The sequence below is a fragment of the Alnus glutinosa genome, chromosome 8 (genome assembly GCF_958979055.1).
Source record: "Alnus glutinosa chromosome 8, dhAlnGlut1.1, whole genome shotgun sequence".
Classification (NCBI taxonomy): Eukaryota; Viridiplantae; Streptophyta; class Magnoliopsida; order Fagales; family Betulaceae; genus Alnus; species Alnus glutinosa.
In genome coordinates, this window is record NC_084893.1 from 11,194,727 (window position 1) to 11,205,701 (window position 10,975).

General features: G+C 35.7%; 1 long non-coding RNA gene and 1 pseudogene across 1 annotated transcript; one reads left to right on the plus strand and one right to left on the minus strand.

Moving 5' to 3' along the window:
- Nucleotides 1-501: 501 nt before the first annotated feature.
- On the minus strand, nt 502-3,412 carry LOC133876116 (probable inactive dual specificity protein phosphatase-like At4g18593; annotated as a pseudogene).
- Nucleotides 3,413-7,100: 3,688 nt separating this feature from the next.
- LOC133875432 (uncharacterized) lies at nt 7,101-10,443 on the plus strand. The gene is made up of 3 exons (XR_009901454.1): nt 7,101-7,688; nt 8,775-8,810; nt 10,155-10,443. It is a non-coding gene; the product is annotated as an uncharacterized LOC133875432 (long non-coding RNA).
- The last annotated feature ends 532 nt before the right edge of the window (nt 10,444-10,975 follow it).

Sequence of the window (10,975 nt, forward strand, 5' to 3'; positions counted from 1 at the left end):
CCATAGAAATTTGTAAAAAAAAAAAAAAAAAAAAAAACCTATTATCAGGTATGCCCATACATATGCAAGTGCATTGCCAATAAAAATGTCAAGTTTTAAGTGGTCTGTGATGCTTTCAATTGTCAATTCAACAAAACTATAAAACAGAAGCAAATGCAAAAGACTTCATTATGCTAATAAGGTAACTCCAGAAGTACAATAAAGTCCGTACATATGTATTTACTGGAAATAATGTCGATCTGATTTCAACTCTTTTTTATTCCAGGCTCACTCATTTGACAAATCTGGGAAGCAATGACGAAGAAGCTAAGCGATTGATTATTCCTATAAAAGAAGGCCGAAGCCACTGTGCCCTCAAGGTAAGGCGAAAAGGAAGTTGAGAATGATGGGTAAACTGCCCCCAAAAACTATCCATCAAGTTTCTACCAAGCCATATCTTCCATGCCAACACCACCATTAACGCAAATTCATCCTCTTCTAAATTGTACACTAGATGACATGGTCAAAAACCTATGCTAAATAGCAGTCAAGATTATAATTTATTCAGGTCATATAGACTTCTCAAATCAGGGCAAAAACTGTTTCAAATCTTTTCACTAGGGGATCTCAATTCTCAAATACAAATATGAATAAGAAAAAAAATAGACATTGGATGAATATAAACAAGTTGTTTCAAGAGAGCGTGATCAACAAGTAGTCGACCGACAAGTGGGAAGGCATAGATGGAATGCTCCTCTTGTGGGTGCGGCCAAGGTCAATTGGGATGTTGCAGTGGCTAAAACGAAGCAGAGAATGGGTGTGGGTGTCATTATTAGAGACCGTCAAGGCTGTGTCTTGGCAACCATGATCTCTTTGAGACCTTATATTACAGATCCTATAGTTGCTGAAACAGTAGTAACTTTGGCAGTAGTGGTTTTTGCCAAAGACTTGGGGCTCCAGAAGATTCAAATGAAAGGTGAAGCATTGCAAGTAGTGAAGGCTTTGCAAAATGGAGGGAGAAATTAGCATGGTCATGGTTCTTCCCTCCTCGTTTTCCAACTCTCCTTCATACATGCTCTCCTTTTATGAGTTTCTCTCTTCATTGAGAGAGAAGTTCCCCTTACTCTCTTCTCCAAGAGAGAAGCTCCCCTTTCTCTCTAGAGTTGTCTATAGATCCTCTTGCCTCCATCAGTCATCCAGAGTCCCAGACATAATAAACTTCTATGAACTATTTTCAGCTACACAAATTGGATGACCTATATGCTACTAACAATAAAGCAGAAGCTCTATCCTCTCTCGCCAGCATAATTACTAGAACTTCCCACAACCCTGAAGCAATAAGAGTGGCTCGCCTCATATATGACACTCATCTAATCTACTTTTGTGCAGCTGAAATGCAAGATTAACCCAAGCTCCACAGCTGCACTACATACCTGCCCAGTTGAAGTAATCCAAGCGGCCTTTGCAGCCCATGCAATGGAGTCTCTCTTGCACATAACCTTCTTGTACTGGCCAACTCAAAATCAAAGCTAAAACTAGCATTTTGTGAACATTATAAATTGCAACAAAAGACAATATGAATAAATCACCTGTTTCCATCCACTTCATGGGCTCTACAAAGATGGATGTGCACTCAACAGGTTCCTTTTGTATTTTTCCCCGCATCACCACTTCTTTTTTGCCACTTGAAGCATGATTCTCCCCTACTAGGTTTATGACTTGAGGTTTTCCAATGGTTTCCAAATTGGAGTTATCAGCAGCTGCCGCTGGCATATGGCTATCTGATGTTACTTGAAGTTTTCGAATGGGTTCCAAATCAGTGTTACTAGTAGCAGCCATTTGCATATGCTTTTAATATGTTCCTCTTTCCCTATTCACTGCCAATACTGAAAGAGAGAAAACGCATTAAGAAAACCACTCCTAGTATTTATTAATGTGCTAGGACCGTAACGTAAGACTGAAAGTGAGATAATAGTCATAGACAGGATAGAATAAGATCATATGCTTAATTCTAGCTAGGTGTTCTTGAGATGACACTCGTGTTTCAAATTTGAAATTATAGATAGTCACTATTTTAACCATAGAAAAGAAAAACAAGAGCCCAATTGATGAAATGAATAAAGTAAATAACATCTTGAATAACAGAACTTGAAAACACTAAAATTTCAAATCAAGTCTTACGAGTAAGATCTTAAGCCGGTGAGGTGAGTCTTCTATGTTCTTTAAATTACTATTCGTGGAGATCACTTTTATATTCCCATGCATAGAACTATTACGGAGACATAATACCTAGAGTTTGGAGTATCACTAAAGGGCTAAAGCATCCTTCTGAGATTTCATGCCATGAAAAAGGTAGCTGCTATAGCAGTATCAATACTTCATATTCCAATGAAATCAATCCTTTGAGGTTAGAAGTAGATGTCCTGGGTGCTTTTGAAATATTCAAGAATGTTTAACATTGAATCTTAGATATAAACCACATCATAGGGCTAGAGATTGTCCTAAAATGAAGCGCACTCATAACAGGAAAACACTTCTGTTTGGTGAGAACCAAAGAGCTAGCATACGATGAGACCCCTAAGATTCAGAGGAAACTCGATTGAAGATTCCCACTTTCTATTTCATGCCCCAAAAGAGATGTTCTATGAGTCTATGGCAATTTGAATATATTAACATCGCCTTTTCCTTTGTATCAGTACACCTGTTCACATAATTTGTAACTATATTTCCATAGAATCAATTGAACAAAAGGAAAATTCTCCTGCAAAGGCTTATCCAATGTGACTAGTATATTAGCCTCTCTTTTTTTTCTTTTTTTTTTCCATGTCCTGTCCTTCCTTAGGGCCAAAGCAACAAGCCATATGCTACAATTATGTGGAATTTCATTTTGTTCACAAGTGCCATGCTTGCCCTTAATTTCATTTTGTTCACAAGTGCCATGCTTGCCCTTATATCATGGTTGGATATCGCCTCTTGTCAAAACCCCTATCTGCACTAGTTCCTATACTGTTGCACCAAGGAGATGACTAAAAGAAACAACCACAACTTGCACAAGCACCATATGTTACATTAGGAACTTTAGCGCCCCGCCTTTACTTAATGAAAGATGAAAGTGAAAATCTCCAATCTCCACTAAGCACTACTAACTCAACTTCAATAACATTAGAGTTCATACATCTCATAGTGGAAATTATCAGCAATAAAGCTTTGACTTTCAATTGATCTTATAGACTCATCAATAAGACATACCAGAGCTTCTATTACACATTGTAAAGTCATTACAAACTCAAATCTTACTCTTTATATATCAACACTACAATATACCACACGTGGCATTAAAACAAATTCTATAAATATCGATTTAACTCAAATCAGAACTTCATAAGTCTAGGGCTCTTGAGTACCTCAAGAAAAGATATCTAAGCATTGCCATGAGTTTTCCTGCAATTTTCCATACCTTGAAGTTCTACCACAATAACTATGCAATTGTGATCCACAATTACATAGGCGGATTAATGAGTCTACGGTCTCAATAAGTATAAGGAATTACTGAGCATTTTCAAATATGAGCCATCTTTTTAGCAAACGTCTCCAACATGGTGATTATAATAAAAGTTACAGTTTACCAAAAAGAATCATTTTACATAATTCATAGCCGGTAAGATAAGCACTGTAGAACTGTTTAATAATACATAAAATTCACTTATCTTTTTAGTGACATTTCTTTAATACGTATGGCTTTATACATATATCAATATACATGGTACTTGCAACACATAAAATGCATATGTATATAATATAAATTAATGAAACAATTCAATAATCTCAAAACATATAAATCACATTATTCATTTTATAAAATGCATTCTTCTCTCATTTTTCTCTAAGAGACTCTTCTGGCTCATCCGGCTTTCTAAAGGACTTTAACCTTTCGTTTACGGCTATCAGGAGGCACCTTTGGCTCCTCAGTTAACGTCTATAGGAAGCACCTTCGGCTCCTAGTTTAAACATTATTCATTAAAACTTTTTGATTTCTAATTTAATCTGGAAGGCCCCTTCGGCTTCCACAATTAACTTAAGAACACCCTCAAACTTCTGGCTTCTTATTTAAACCTGGAAGGCCCCTTTGACTTCCACAGTTAACATAGGAAAACTTCATAGTTTCTTATTTAACCTGGAAGAGCCCTTCGACTTCCACAGTTAACATAGGAAACCTTCTAGTTTCTTATTTATCTTTTATTCTCATTAATCAAAAATGTGCAATAACATGTCTCTCTTCAAGTCATTCCTTTGATCTCATAATCATCCTCCTTCATTTCACAAATTATTTTAATACATGTAAAAATAATTAAAACATATAATCATGTTATTCATAAAATACTCAGGCTCATGTAATTTAAATAATTATATCTCAACACTTTAACAAATGCTTCAATAAGTAAAATAGTATCATTTCTCAGTAAGTAGTTATACTTACAAGTTTCGTAGGCCGTTAAGGTGAACTTCTGACTCAATACACTTTTTTCGTTGGTTATTTTCGCAATTCCTCGCTTCAACCATTTATTTGGTTTTTTCACTTTCCTAAAAAAAAGCCAAGCACTGTTATCCTTCTTTGTATGCCAATTTGATTAATGATTTATCCTAATTAATTTTGTTACCCAAAATATCCAAAGTTACTAATATTTTAACACCTTGGCTTGAACTGTTTGACCCAATACTATCCTTAGTTAGGGAAACATTAGAATAGTTAGATTATAGAATCCCAATGATTTACACACCCAAAGGTTGGTTTAACAATTTCAATTTAATCTAACTATAGTCTATTTACTTATTCCTTTATTATAATTCATAGTAAATCATTTTTTCTCATTTCTCTAACATTATATATATTCTATCAGCATTCTTATTTGTTATTCACTTTTCTTTATCCCAACGTTGTAGAGGACCCATTCACAACCCAGCAGGCTTCAACCTTATACTACCAGGAACTTATACCTGTATACACTTACTCGGCCAACATAAAGATTAGCCAAGCATCACTATAACCAAATCCCAATATCTCTTACTACTTCATTACAATTAACTATAATCAAGGTTATATCACCAAAACTCACAAGTTTTCTAACTAAAACCAGAAGACCATCATCAATCCAAAGCTCTAAGACACAGAGCACCCAAATAAATCATCCCTCCATTCAGTCATGAATCCTTGAAAGCCATAAATTCAACTCCTAACACAACTCATCTTCTCAAGTCATCAACACAACCCAGAAAAACATCAACTAATTGAAATCCAAAACAGAAGAATAATTAAACCATAAAACAACCCAAATCAACCTCATGTCTCAACTGCCCCATGCCCAATCGGTCCATAACCGAACCTCATAGCCAACACAAAATGCAATTTAGCGGTAACACCAATCCTAAATCAACAACCGAAAAGCTCCAAAAACCATCAAACAAAACACTCAATCCATGGCTGAAACATCCCACCGAACAGACCCAATTCGGCCATAACCCAAAAATCACCAACCACCAAGAATCCACATCAAACTCGATTTTCAACCATTAACATACCCATAATCGGTTAATACGTAATCAGCCCACAGAGATCAAAATCCACACCTGAATCATCACAACAAAACAGAACTAATATTCAACCAAGAACAGGACAATACTAGGCTAATCACAAGGATTAACATCTCCAGAAAAACACCATTAATAATAATCCAACACAAATTAACAATCTATAACCCAAGTGAGTTTTGACGAACTATTTGAAATTACCTACTGGAAATTCCTCATAAATCACCGGAAAACATCTACCTCGCTCACCGGAAAATTGCTGAAAATATTCATCGGAAATTAGTCACCGACGACGACCCACCCACTAAACACCGGCGCCTTTGCTCCACGGCGTCGACAACATCAACCACCGGCGACCCATGGATTTTTTTGGGTCTCCGGCCACTCACGGCATTCTCCCTCAATCCCCGGTTTTCTCTCTTTTTGGGTCTCTCTCCCGGATCTCTGCCTCTCTCATGCAGTCTCCCTCTTTCTCCATTTCGGTCTCTCTCTTTTCTCTCTTGGCGAACGACGCAGCAACTCTTTGTTTCTTAGCATTCTATGGCCAATATGAAGACTTACTTACTATTATTAGTCTATTTTATTTATTATTAATAATATATATAAGTTCTTTATATCAGGAATAATGGCACGTAGAAGAATTAAAATAGATCCAATTGCCCTATATAAAATCATTTAATGCTTTTAAATCATCTGTAATATAAATGATACTCTAAAACAAAGTCTCCTTATAAAATTAAGGTCTATAAATTAAATTCCACAAATCAAAATATATTTTCATAAATATTCACATATCTCTAAAAATACCCCTCAGATTATTATTTTGGCCATAAAATATTCTAACAGGATTTTAATCTCGGCATCAAAATCTGGGTCATTACAGGAACTATCTAAGGATCAAGTTGATGGAATTTGAAATCAAAGGACTGTGATTAATGTTCACTACATAACTTGTGACAATCTGTTCAAAGAATTTAAAGATATGGGGATAAAGAATGAAGAAAACAAACAAATCTCATACTGACTTTGCAATACAAAATCCTACTCCCAAACTAATTATTTTAACCATTAATTCTACAAACTTTCAGCAAATGAGAATTCCATTGTGAAAATAGAATCAAAATGGTTGACCGTAGGACTCATAGTTCTGAATTCTAACAAACATCTACCAATCTACAGTTTAACCCATTGGTTCCAAAACTCAATTTATACGTTCCAATAACTATTTTCTATTACTGGGGTATTAATAGTAGACCATCCAATATATCTTCTAGTGTTGTCGATCATAACTATATCTATTTGAACAGAGAATGGAAGAAGGGAGTCACTGTAATATCCCAATTTTTTTTTATAATAATAATTATATATATATATATATATATATATATATATATATATATATATATATATATACTTAGTAAGTAAGTTAACTTATTAAGTAAGTTGTAGAAAAAAAAAAAAAAAAGAAAAGAAAAGAAAAACTTGCACGACAAGTTCTTTTATTGTTTTATAAAATTCTTATTTTCTTTCTCTTTCTTGGTCTTCTTCTTTCTTTCTTTACTATTCTTCGTTTCTTCTTTTTCTTCTTATACCTGAGAACAGAGAGGGGGACTTGAGAGGAGAGAAACAGAGGCGAGAGAGAGAGAACACAATCGAGAGAGAGAGAGAGAGAGAGAGAGAGGGCCGATCGTGGTGGACCCAGACCGAACCGGAGAAGAGAGAATCGGGGGAGGCTGGTCCTCCATGGGTCGCCGGAGGACGCGACTTCCGACGGCCTGGAGCGGGACTTCCGGTGGGTGAGCTGGGTCGGCGTCGTCCAGCAGAGCAGAGGCCGATTTCCGGCGAGCCCGTGAGCACGCAACCTGAGAGACTCGGAGACCCGTGAATCGTGACCCGTGAACCCAGCCGAACCGTGACCAGAAACACCCAGAAACCCGATCCTCCAAGATCGGTGCCCAGAGCCGAAATCCGGCAACTTTTATCGGTGATGTTTCGGTGAAGCTCAAAGATGTTTTCCGGTGATCTGAAACAAATTCCGGCGACTTTTCCGGCGACTGCCAGAACTGGTTTTTTTTTGGCCGTTTCAGCGTGGTTTCCGGTGGATTTATGAGAAATCCCAATAAGTAAGTGGTTTTGTAAAACTAGATTAATTCTTGGTTCAATCTTGTTGATTTTTAGTCTTTAATGGGTATAATTTGGAGTTGATGATTTGGGTTTAAATCCCCAGTTTCGGATCTGTGTGCGTGTGTCGGCCATGTTTTTCTGTTGATGGAGATTTTGGACGGCTGTGTGTACTGTGATGTGGGTTTTGCTTGTGTCTTCTCTGATTTTGGACTAAAGGCTTGACCGAATGGGTGTTTTGGCCGGTTGAGTGTTATTCCCCTATAGAGTTTTTAAGTTCAACATGTTATTGTTTTTATTATTGACGGCTGATTTTGGATTGGTAATTAATCAAGAATAACAGATTCTATGGGGGGGGTTTGCTGACTGTTTTGGTGTTTCTAATTTGGCTGTAAAGGTTTTGGCAGTGGGGTAATTCTAGTTGAGGCTTGTTGAACTGATTGGGTGTGATTTCGGTTTGTTGGCAGTGAATGTATATTCCTCCTGTTTTGGCTATAGTCTGAATTGGGTTTCTTGTCTCTTAACCGATTGTGTGGTATTATGGGTTTTGAAGATTGGCCGTGTACTCCTGAATGGAAATAATCCACTGTTAGGTTGAGCTAAGTTTTAAGTATTGATTTTATGTGTCAGTAGTGATGTGTTGATTTTAGTTGCTGAAATCACTCTGAGAGTTGGGTGAATTGAGGTGTTCTGCCATATTTATAAATATGGAGAATTTTTATGAGTTTGACTGTGTACTGTTTTGGGAATTTTTGTGAATTTGGATTCCCGATTTAGCCGTGTAACCGATTGCTTGTGATTCCTAGAGTTGAGTTTTGACCATGGCTTTAGGCTTGATTATAAGCTTAGTTGTTGTGGGATGATTATTGATATTTTCTCTAGATAATTATATGGTGTGTTTCTTCGTTGAAATGAATTTCTATCTAGGGAAATATTAGTTGGATAGAAATATGGTCTTCATAAGTGTAGTAGATTTAGAATAGAGATTTTGTATGTAGAATATATATATATATATAAGATATCTTAGTTAAGTTTTAAACTTGAAATATCATAACGCTCCTCTAAATTCATCCTTGTGTTTTATCTAGGTAAAAGGTCGATTCTGACGCTAATGGAAAGTCCAGGTAAGGGGATACAACACCGAAAAACCCCAACAAGATTTTATTATAAATCTTTTGAAAAAGTGTTGGGGAATTTTACAAAGCGTTGCTCATGCGATTTTTAATGCCAAGCTTTATTACTCATATGATATTGTTTAAGAATTTTGAGCATAATCACAGTCATAGTTAAGAACATTTTTAAGAATTATGATTTATGCATAATTATAGTTAAGACTAAGAGCATTTTAAAATTATGAATTATGCATACTCACAGTTATGATTAAGAGCATATTTTAAAGTTATGATTTATGCATAATCACAGTCATAATTAAGAGCATTTCAAAGTTGTGAAATATGCAATGATGAAAAAGAGAGCATTTGAAAGTTATGACTATAGAGCATTCCAAAATAAATGACTCTATTTATGAATACAGTTTTGAAAGAAAAGAGAATCTAAAGTTAAATTCTGCACATGACTACAGTTATAAAAGCGGCTCTTACAGTTTTGAAATAAAATTTACAGATAAAGCAGAGCCTACAGTATTACAGAAAACGTTTATGTGCAGTAATTGTTTAACCTTGAGGCACTACTACAGTTAGGATTGGTACCCATAGGGTAGCATGGCAAGCATACCGTAAATCGGTGTGTGCTACCATCCGAGGTTGGCCTTCACCTAGGGAAGACCCCCAACCCGGCGACTCTTCTCTGTGACGACAGGCTGAGTCTATAGGTCCTTTGGACAAAGCCAACGTGCGCCGCTCACGGGAATTGGCGGTGTAGAGTCTATAAGAGGTTAAACCACAGAGAAAGGAATAAAGAGAAAACTGATAAAAAGAGTATACTGGATCATAATAAACTGTCATTCTCATTTATAAACTGTCATTCTTATACCATTATTCATATTCTACAAATTCTATTTAATTGTTCATATGTCATGCCACCTGTCCTAAAACAATACATTTCACTTTATGAATCATGCTTTAATATGTGTTTTCTTATGAAACATAAACAGCCTAGCATATCACTTCTCAGACAAATTTTCATAACTTGAATCTCCAACTTATACTCAATCTAAAATCACATATTCATACTTCTAAACATCATCGTAATCTTAATATATTCAAATACATTTAAATCATCTAAAATAAATTAAAATCAATATACTATTGGTTTAGGTTCTAATTCAATTTACTTTATGCAATTCATCATATGTGAAATTAATTCTTAACAGTGAGTAGAATAAATCTGTCATTATGTATGACTAAAGATTATGGCATAAAGGTTTATAGCATGTTTTATTTCCCCTGGTGTTGTATTTTCCTTACTGAGTTGTCGAACTCACCCCTTCTTCCTCCACCCCTCTCCAGATGACAACAGTAAGACGAAGACTTTTTCTTGTAAGGGCGTAGACCTCGCTGAGAGCGATAGTTCGTGATGAACCAACCAAACCCTAATATTGTATAGTATGATTTGTTCCTTTTGGAGTTCATGATTTTGTATAGATTTATAAATAGAAAGGTTTAAGAGAGTAGAAATTTTAAATTTATTTGTTGTAATTGCACGCTTCCATTTTATGATTTTAGTACTCAAACTCACGTTTCCCTTATTTACCAAAACGGGGGCGTGACAGTCACAGTTAAATATTTCCTATTCAAAGTGACTAAACTAACATGTCATTTCAAAATACTTTCATTTTTTGGCTAAGTAACATTTCAAAATAAAAAATTCACATTATCTGCACCATTTTCAAACATGCTCAAAGAGAACCCACCAGACTTCACGGTAAACCTTCTAAAAGGATACATTGGCATTTGATAATGCAACTCCAATGGATCGAGATGGGCTTTCCTGGTGCATGTGAGAATGGTGTGCCTACAAAATAGAGAGATCGTCAAAGAGTCTTTGGCAAGAGCCAAAGACACTCCGATGCTTAAGTTAGCATACTTGTTTTTGGAGTAGAGAAAATGTAAAAAGAATAGCTTCTTTTTTTTATCATGTATATATTAGAATCCAATGCTAATACGTTTACAAATTCAAGGTGGAGATAAACTAGTCCCCAAGATTGAATTTGTAAGTTTGTAACTCTAAGGATATGCAAAACAAGATGAATGCAAACCTAAGTTCTAAATGGCATGAAATTAAAGATATGCAAAAACAAGACGAAGACTCCAAATGCATGCAAGAATCA